Here is an 8,464-nt window from a genome sequence, read left to right as displayed (position 1 = left end):
GCTTCTTTTCCCTTCCCTGATGTGTTTGTCCAAGTTTTGAGGAGGAAGGAGGCAAAGGAAGGTTAAAGGCAGGAAATGAGTAGAAAGCACCTGCCAAAGTGTGAGGTGTGGGACAGGGCACCTACACTGCTTGGGTGTGGTAGAGCCGGGGTTCACAGCCCTCCACACATTTGACTCCCTTGGGACACTGAAGATCACCTTTGCCCCGGCTGCACATCCAGACCAGCTGTACCCAGATCTCAGGGCAGGGCTGGGCATGGCGTTTTTCTGAAGCACCCAGGTGCCCTTCCCTGTAGTTCACTTTAGAATACATCAGAATCCCCAGATGGATGGCTGGGTCCTACCTCAGAGCCTTAGCTAAGTTGAATGATTGTGAACAGGTGAAATACTAAAGAATTAGTTAATAAATACTTATAAATGAAGCAGCTGTATTAACTACTCTTAGGAGGTGAGGAAGTGCTTTTAAGAGGAAAACATACTAAGGTGGGGGAGGGCATCAGCATTAGAAACTAGTTTTATCGACCTTGAAGATTGACTCTAATTGTGTTTTCCCAATGTAAAAAAAAAGGAATAGAACTAGAAGGTTCCATCATCCTTTGACCAATAAATGAGGTCTCATGGCTACGTGGCTTCCCCGGGTACATTTTCTATGACAAGATTGTGCTAGGTTTGAGATGGGTTAGTGGGCTAGAATATTGGAATGGGAACCTTGGAGAAGGAGGAGGAGAATACTGATGTGTATGGTGGCACAGATGGCAGCTTCCTCCTCATACTCCTCCCCATATCTAGTTTATGAAGCCCAACAGTGAGCAGGACAAAGTACCCACTAAAAGGAGGATTTGACACAATGACTTTAAGTTCCAGCCAATGATGGAGAAGCAGAGGGATGGGACTTGTGGGAATTTGCATTGGTAAACTGTACCTTCCTCTGTCCTGCTTCTAGAGAGCAGTTACGGCCTGACCACTGGCTCTGGCTCATTCTGGGCTGTAGAGGTAGCTGTACCCAAGAAGTAGGATTGTGTTAAATTGGAAGGAACCTGGATCCTTGGTGACTATGTGGAACCATCCAAATGGACCTAGCTCACCTACCCTCAGACTTCTTTTTAATGTGAGAAATTTTATCTGTAAGACATTATTGGTTTGGGGCATGTCTCACCTGCTATAGCAAAACCTAATCCCAAGTGAGGAAAAAGATTTGCAAGAGGGACAGACTGAGTCTGTTGTATAGGAATGGCTCTGTCATAGTGTCCTGGGGAGCCAAAGTAGATCCAGGTGCCCTCAGGAATTCAGTCTGATTCGGAGGCAAGACATTAAAATGGTAAATAAATTCAATTTCAAAGCCATACGTGAAGAGTGCTCAAATCTGTCTTCTAGATACATGCATAGCATGCAGAGACCAGCAGTTCAGCTGAGATGCGGTGAAATACTCATGAGATTGGAATTGAGGTCCCAAACTGTGATGTGAAATTGTCAGACCCTGGAGCTCTGTCCCAGAGGGAGGAGAGGGGAGTAGGCTGGGAGGGTTAGAGCAGAGACTGATGTGGAGAGAGATGCCAGGCTTCAAATCTGAAAGCCCTCACCCTTAAGGGGTGAAGTAGGACGCTGCCTACTCACTTCAGCCCTGGATAGAGGGTGTGAATCCCATCAGGCCGTCAGAGAGTTTGACGTGAAATCTTTGGAGTCTGAATCACATCAGCCTGAAAAGCTTCAAGACAGCAGCTGTGGGTGTCCCTGTGGGACAACAGGTTTGGAAAATTAGAAGTATAGATGGCATTCTGAAGGGCACTAGGGCAGACCTCTAGTGGCCTCCTGTTTTCCCCTCCTTCAGGAACAACGGAAAGTGGGTTCAGGACACGTTACTTTCATCTGAGTGAAAGATCAGCCTTCCCTAGACCACACACGTCAGCCCTGAGACCCGATGGGGCCAGTGAGGTGTATGTGACACTTCAGGGAAGTCTTTACAGATTGAGACAGTCTTATCTTTTCTCCCACCCAACCCTCCTCCACCCTGCCATTTGAGAATGGATGTTCTAGAAGTTCTGTTGGGCCATGAGGTGTATTTGGCCACATGCAAGGGGTGGAGGAATGGAAAGCAGGCCCTGGAGTCCATGTCCATGTTATGGAGCTCCTTACCAGCCTTGGATGACCTCCTTTGGCTCTCAGAGGAAACAAGAAAAGCACTTCCATCTTCTAGAAGCTACAGTTGTTTGGGAGCCTTTTTACACACAACCAAATGTACTCATCAGTAATAAACTGGAGAAAATATGTGCAACAAAGGACAGCCACAGCATTTCCTCACTATATAAAAAAACCTCAAATCAGTAAGGGAAAAAAAAAAAGCACAAGAAAAGAACAGGCAAATCACAAAACTTGCTGATTGAAGGGTGAGTGGGAGGGAGGGAGGACGGTGTATAATCTAACAATTTCTACCACCCACGCCCCAACCTTGTAGAGCAACCACCTCAGTGATGGTAGGAGGTACCACCTCCCATCCGGTCAGACTGGCAACAGCTAGGAAACCCCAGACCCCAGTGCTTGCCAAAATGGGCCATCAGGGTACAAGTGTTGATTTCTTTATAAGATGTGATAGGGAGGGAGAAGAGAGTAGGAGGGACTTGAGTGTCTTGGGAAGAAGCTTCTTGAGAGAAAGCTGTCCCCCAGCTCCAAGGCCCCTCAGAAGGGAAGTGTGGTTAGGTGCTACTTTCCTTGCCTCTAGCCCAGAGAGAAGGGGCTTCAACGGGGTCTGCTTAGCTTGACATAGATAGTCTGAGGTCTAAGACACCACTGGACACAGCGTGAAGGGATCTAGAGGCCAGTGCTGTGATATCCACCTGGGATGGCTGAGGTCGGTAGGCACTGCTGCCATGTTGGGAAGGGTCTTACTTCCCTCTGACATGGAGCAAAGGGATCTGAACCCTGGGGACTGGATGGAGAGCCAGCAGGGTTGAAGGGACAGGGTAGGAGGAGGGGCAGCGGCTGCTGCACTGGGATGAACCTGTACACAGGAACAAGCCTGGGGTCAGTTTTCTAGGCTGAAACATGGGCCTGAGCAGGTAGCACAGGCTGGAGGGCATCTGGGAAAGGCTGATAGGAATGTAGAGGCCATCATCAGGTTCTTCAGAGGTGCTAGGGGAGCAGGAGCCCCTAGAACAAGAGGTCTATTCTCCAAGGCCAGAACACCTCAGCAACATGGGGGACAGCCTCAGAAAACCCACTCAAGTGCCCCAGGAGAGGAAATAAATCACAAGTTCAGAGAAAGCAAACTCCTCTTACTGAAACATTCACTTCCAAAGGGTCCTGCTTGAGAAACCCAGGGGTGATCGAAGTGGGCGCAGGTGGCCTGAGGGGGCACGTCTGCCTCCTCCAAGATGGCGGCTGACCCAGCTGAGGGAAGGGACAAGGCACAGAGCCTTCTACTCACCCCTGAGGCTTTGGGGGAGGAGGTGGAATTGAGGTGAATGCAGGACTGCTTCATGTAAGAGGGAACATAGAGTATCATCATGATGAAGGGGAAAGTGCCCCCACTGAAGGGACTGTGCATGGCAGTGTGAGCTGGCCCTGTCCCATCCACAAGGAGCTCCGTCAGACATTATTTGCTCTGTGGGTCTTAGCCACATGGACCGACCACCCCAGTTTGCCCAGGAGGGGGTTCCTGGAGGTGGACTTTCAGTGCTAGGATAAATAAAGTCATGGAAAAACTAGGACTAGTTTTGGGCTCTTAGCCCAATTTATGCTGCTGACCAGTAAACTCTAAACTGTACCACGGTCTCTGGAAATAGGGAAGGAGGGGAGCAGCACTGAGAACAGGAGGCCGTCAGGCTTCCAGCAGAGCCCTCATGGGCAGACATGTCCCACCAGCCACTTGGGACTCCTGAGCACCTGAAATGTGACTCTCGTGACTGAGGAGAACTGGGTTTTTATTTTATTTTAATTAGTTTAAATCTGAATAGCTCCCTGTGGTTGGTTCCCTCTGTATTGGATGGTACAGTGGAAGCAGAATTGCTGGTCCAGAGACATTCCCAGGTAGCTGGGAAACCCAGAACAAGGAAAGAGTGTCACCACCACTGGGGCCAGAGGGAATGGGGAGCCCCTCAGCTGGAGGATGCCTCAGAAACGGATGGGTTCTACAGCCCTTGCTGGGCACTGGACAGGAAATGCAGAAACCCCTCCTCCATCTCCCAAGGAGAGAATTTCTCCTGCCCATCCAGGTTCCATGGAGGCGAGGTGGGAAAAACCTGGGCTCCCTGCCTGCGCTCTGCTGCCATCCTGGGGGGCTTTATAGGCACTATTTAGTGGTCACCTCCCATTTGGGACAGGGAGTGAGCCAGGCAATCAGTCAGCTTACTGTCACCCACTAGCACAAAGTGTATGAGGCGACCCAGTTCTGAGAACATTCTTCTGACAGGGTCACGTGGGAGTGGAAAGGCTTAGGTGTGTGCCTGGGTCATCTGCTCGAACCTGAAGATGAGGAATGTCAGGCTTGTGTGTGAACTGCTGTGCATGTGAGGTCTGGACGCCATTGATGAATCTTCCCCCTAACACTCCAACCACTCCCCACCTCCAATCCCAGCCACACTAACTTGGCAACACTTCCACTGCATTTTTATGTTTCAGGATTTCAGAACTAAGGCAAGGGAAAAAATAGCTTGTTAAAAGGGAATTATAGAACTGCAAATTACTCAGCAGATAGGCTGCTAATATTCAAGGTGTGAACTTCAGGAGAGCACGGGGCTGTGGCAGCCCTGTCCACCACATTGCAGACCATGTGGAGGGCCAGCCCCTCTCCACCCCTAGCAGACCTGTGAGACCAGTCTATGTGTGGTAACCAGGTGAGTGGCTTCAAAATGAATGTCTGTGGAAGTTACACTATGGGCAGCCCAATTTCACTGTCCCATAGATCACAATGAGTACACTCATCTGGCCATGTTTCTGTGTGCTTTGTCGGCTGGCAGTGGACTGCTGACATGGAATGAGCAAGAAGGCAGAGAGCTGAAAGACTCACCCAGGGACTTCGGCCTAGAGATGGGACTTCTACCCCACAGCAGTGTGGCATCCTCCATGTATGGCAGGGACAACTGGCCCCCTTTGCATCCATGCTGGAGTAGTAACATGGACAAGCTTGGTCGTCGAGCGCACCAGCTCATGGCATTTCTTGATCTTAGACATAATCTTAAACAAGGCAGCCTCGGAAGTACTCCCATTTTGAGACATGGGAGCTGCAGCCCTGGGGAGCAGCATGAGTCTTCAAAGACTGTTCCCTGTTTCCATGGGCCCTGTACAGCTCGGTGAGAGCCATGGTTCCCTGGACTGTCAGCCAGGCACTTGGAGCAGATGCAGTAGGGCTGGCTGTCCACACCTGGTCATTCCTGCAGCCTCCCTCTGGGGCTGGGCCTTTGCTCTAGCAGTTTCCCCTGCCTGGAGATCCTTCCTAGGGGTCCCCAGTCTGTGCCCTCAACCCCTTCAGTTTTTGCTCACCTTCCTGAGTCCTATTCGGAGCCATAAGCCTCTGACCACCCTGCTCCGAACTCCGTGACTGGGCGAGCATCACCTTCTACACTTTATATACTTAGTATTGTTATTTGTCAGCACTGTGGTGACATTGAGACCAAGGACTTGTCGAGTGTTTTGTTCACGTGGCAGATATGCCGTACTTATAGTGGGAGTTGTGAGCACAGACAGTTGTGCCCACTGTACACTCAGAGCCCAAGTCTGGCACAGAGACCCTGGCTGCGGGCTGCCAGCCTCAGCCCTGAGGTTGGCAGCCCCATCATTCCTCCAACTCCACTGGCAGTGATGGCACGTTGCTCACCTGACAGCAAGCAGCAGGCCAGCACAGTGGGGGTCAGGGGAGGTGAGGCTGGGACTGTCCCCAGCTGTCTGGGGAGGCCCGAGCAAGGAGCCGTCAGGACAGGTCTCCTCCTCCTCCTCCTTTCCTGACCACCACCACAGATTTCCCCCCACCCCTGCCAGAGGGAAGAACAGGCCAGGCACAGGGCCCAGGCGCGGACAGAACTCAGCCTCTGGTGTCTTAAAAGCCAGTGGTGGACAGGAATTCCCCTGGGAGGTGTGCCTCTGAGTGCCAGGTAGGGTCAAGTGAGGCCACGAGTGACCAGTGTTTTGTCCCCAAAATCCAGCCTGCAGGACCCTAGGACCCTGAAGAGTCTCCTGCCAAGCAGTTCTTTCAGTAGCAGAAACCTCTCCCAATCCCCAGGGTAGGGGCAAGAATAGCTAGAGAAGGGTCTTGTGGTTCCTGGGGAATGCCAGAAGCCTGCGTATATGAGTCCAGGTTGTCATCTTCAGCTTGTCCCCGTGGTTTCTGAGATTAAGGACAACCAGGCAAAGTATCAATTTTACCCTGTAAAGGGTAAACAATGTTTTCAGCACTTTTTCAACGTAGCAGAGCAATATTGTAAAACATCCTGTGTTTTTACTAAAATAAAATATAAGTTTATAAAGACTGTTAAGATTCTAACACAGGTTAGAATAAATGTTTGTGAACTTGGCTGAGATGATGATGCCCTGTGCATTATGCTAGTCTTTGGAAATAGATGCATCCCCAAGTGAGATCTTTGTGTGCTAGCAGTTTATTGACTGAAGTGGGGGATCAATATGTAAGTACAGAAGAAAGAAGACTGCCCAGGTCCCTGTAGGGTTCTGTGTGAGCTGCTTATGGCTTCAATAATGCTGGGTAACAAACACTCCTCAAACCTCAGCAGCACATGGCAGAAGTTTTCACTTGGTTCAGGTAACACAAGGCAGAGGCTTGGCTGATCTCACTGGAGTTTGAAAGTGGTCCGGTGGGGCTCTTCTAATCTGGACTGAGCTGGGTCACCTTAGCTGGCAAATCTCTGATCCACATGCCCTCATCTTCCTGCAGGGGCCGATGGGCTTTCCCACGGCTGATCTCATGCTGATGGCGGAGGTGCATGAGTGCGAGCAGGAACAGGCTTGGCCTCTTGAAGCCAAGGCTGGGAACTGGCACACTGACTTATGCTCACTCCATTGGCTCAGTGAAGTCATGCGACTGAGTTAAAGGTCAGTGGGTTTGGAAATAGACACCTCCTCTTAGGAGAAAGCAGAAGTACATGGGAAAGAGGGTGGCTATGTGTGGGGTGAGGAATTGAGGCCACCGATCAATACAATCTAGACCTACTTCTAAAGCATGGGGGCAGACAGGAAGGGTTTCCTTTAGGAGTCCGACCCCACAGCTGGGACCTGAGAGGGCAACAGGTAGAGAATCCTAAATTCCCCCAATAATCACTTGAAGATACAATTATTCTCTCAGGTTGGGAAAAGCACTCTGGTAGGAGCTGCTTTCAGAGCATGTAGCTCTGGAGTCTTAGGGAGATCAGAGATTGGATGCTGCTTTGTTGACCTTAAAAACCAGCCCCGCCTCCTCCACAACCTGGCCTAATTTTGGCACTATCTCTCCATTGTAAAGAGTGAACAGAAAACTGCAGGAAGTTCCCCTGTCCTGTAGAAAGAGGGCTGGGTCTGGGTAAGATGAGGTGCCTAGGGTACAAAATGTAAGGAGGTGCCACTCAGAGCACAAAGGATGCCAACAAATCAGGGAAAATATTTGTCACAGGACAATGATATTTTCTTAATAGTTTAATTTCTTTACCATTTACCAATTCCTTTATCATAATTTCTATAAATCAGTAAAAGTCTTAGCAAAATGGAAAAGTTGTAAAAAGATTCATGTATGCAGATCATAGAAATACAGATGCCTAATAAAATCAAAGCACTCCAACCTCATTTTAATTTTTTTATATTTATTTTTTAAAGATTTATTTATGTATTTTATACAAATCAAAACCACAATGAGATACCACCTCACACCAATGAGAATGGGGAAAATTAACAAGGCAGGAAACCACAAATGTTGGAGAGGATATGGAGAAGAGGGGACCCTCTTGCACTGTTGGTGGGAATGTGAACTGGTGCAGCCACTCTGGAAAACTGTGTGGAGGGTCCTCAGAGAGTTAAAAATAGACCTGCCCTACGACCCAGCAATTGCACTGCTGGGGATTTAGCCCAGAGATACAGATGCAATGAAACGCCGGGACACCTGCACCCCGATGTTTATAGCAGCAATGGCCACGATAGCCAAACTGTGGAAGGAGCCTCGGTGTCCAACGAAAGATGAATGGATAAAGAAGATGTGGTTTATGTATACAATGGAATATTCCTCAGCCATTAGAAACGACAAATACCCACCATTTGCTTCAACGTGGATGGAACTGGAGGGTATTATGCTGAGTGAAGTAAGTCAGTCGGAGAAGGACAAACATTATATGTTCTCACTCATTTGGGGAATATAAATAATAGTGAAAGGGAATATAAGGGAAGGGAGAAGAAATGTGTGGGAAATATCAGAAAGGGAGACAGAACGTAAAGACTGCTAACTCTGGGAAACGAACTAGGGGTGGTAGAAGGGGAGGAGGGCGGGGGGTGGGAGTGA

Source organism: Canis aureus, chromosome 26, assembly GCF_053574225.1.
Source record: "Canis aureus isolate CA01 chromosome 26, VMU_Caureus_v.1.0, whole genome shotgun sequence".
Lineage (NCBI taxonomy): Eukaryota > Metazoa > Chordata > Mammalia > Carnivora > Canidae > Canis > Canis aureus.
This window is presented reverse-complemented; position numbering follows the sequence as displayed.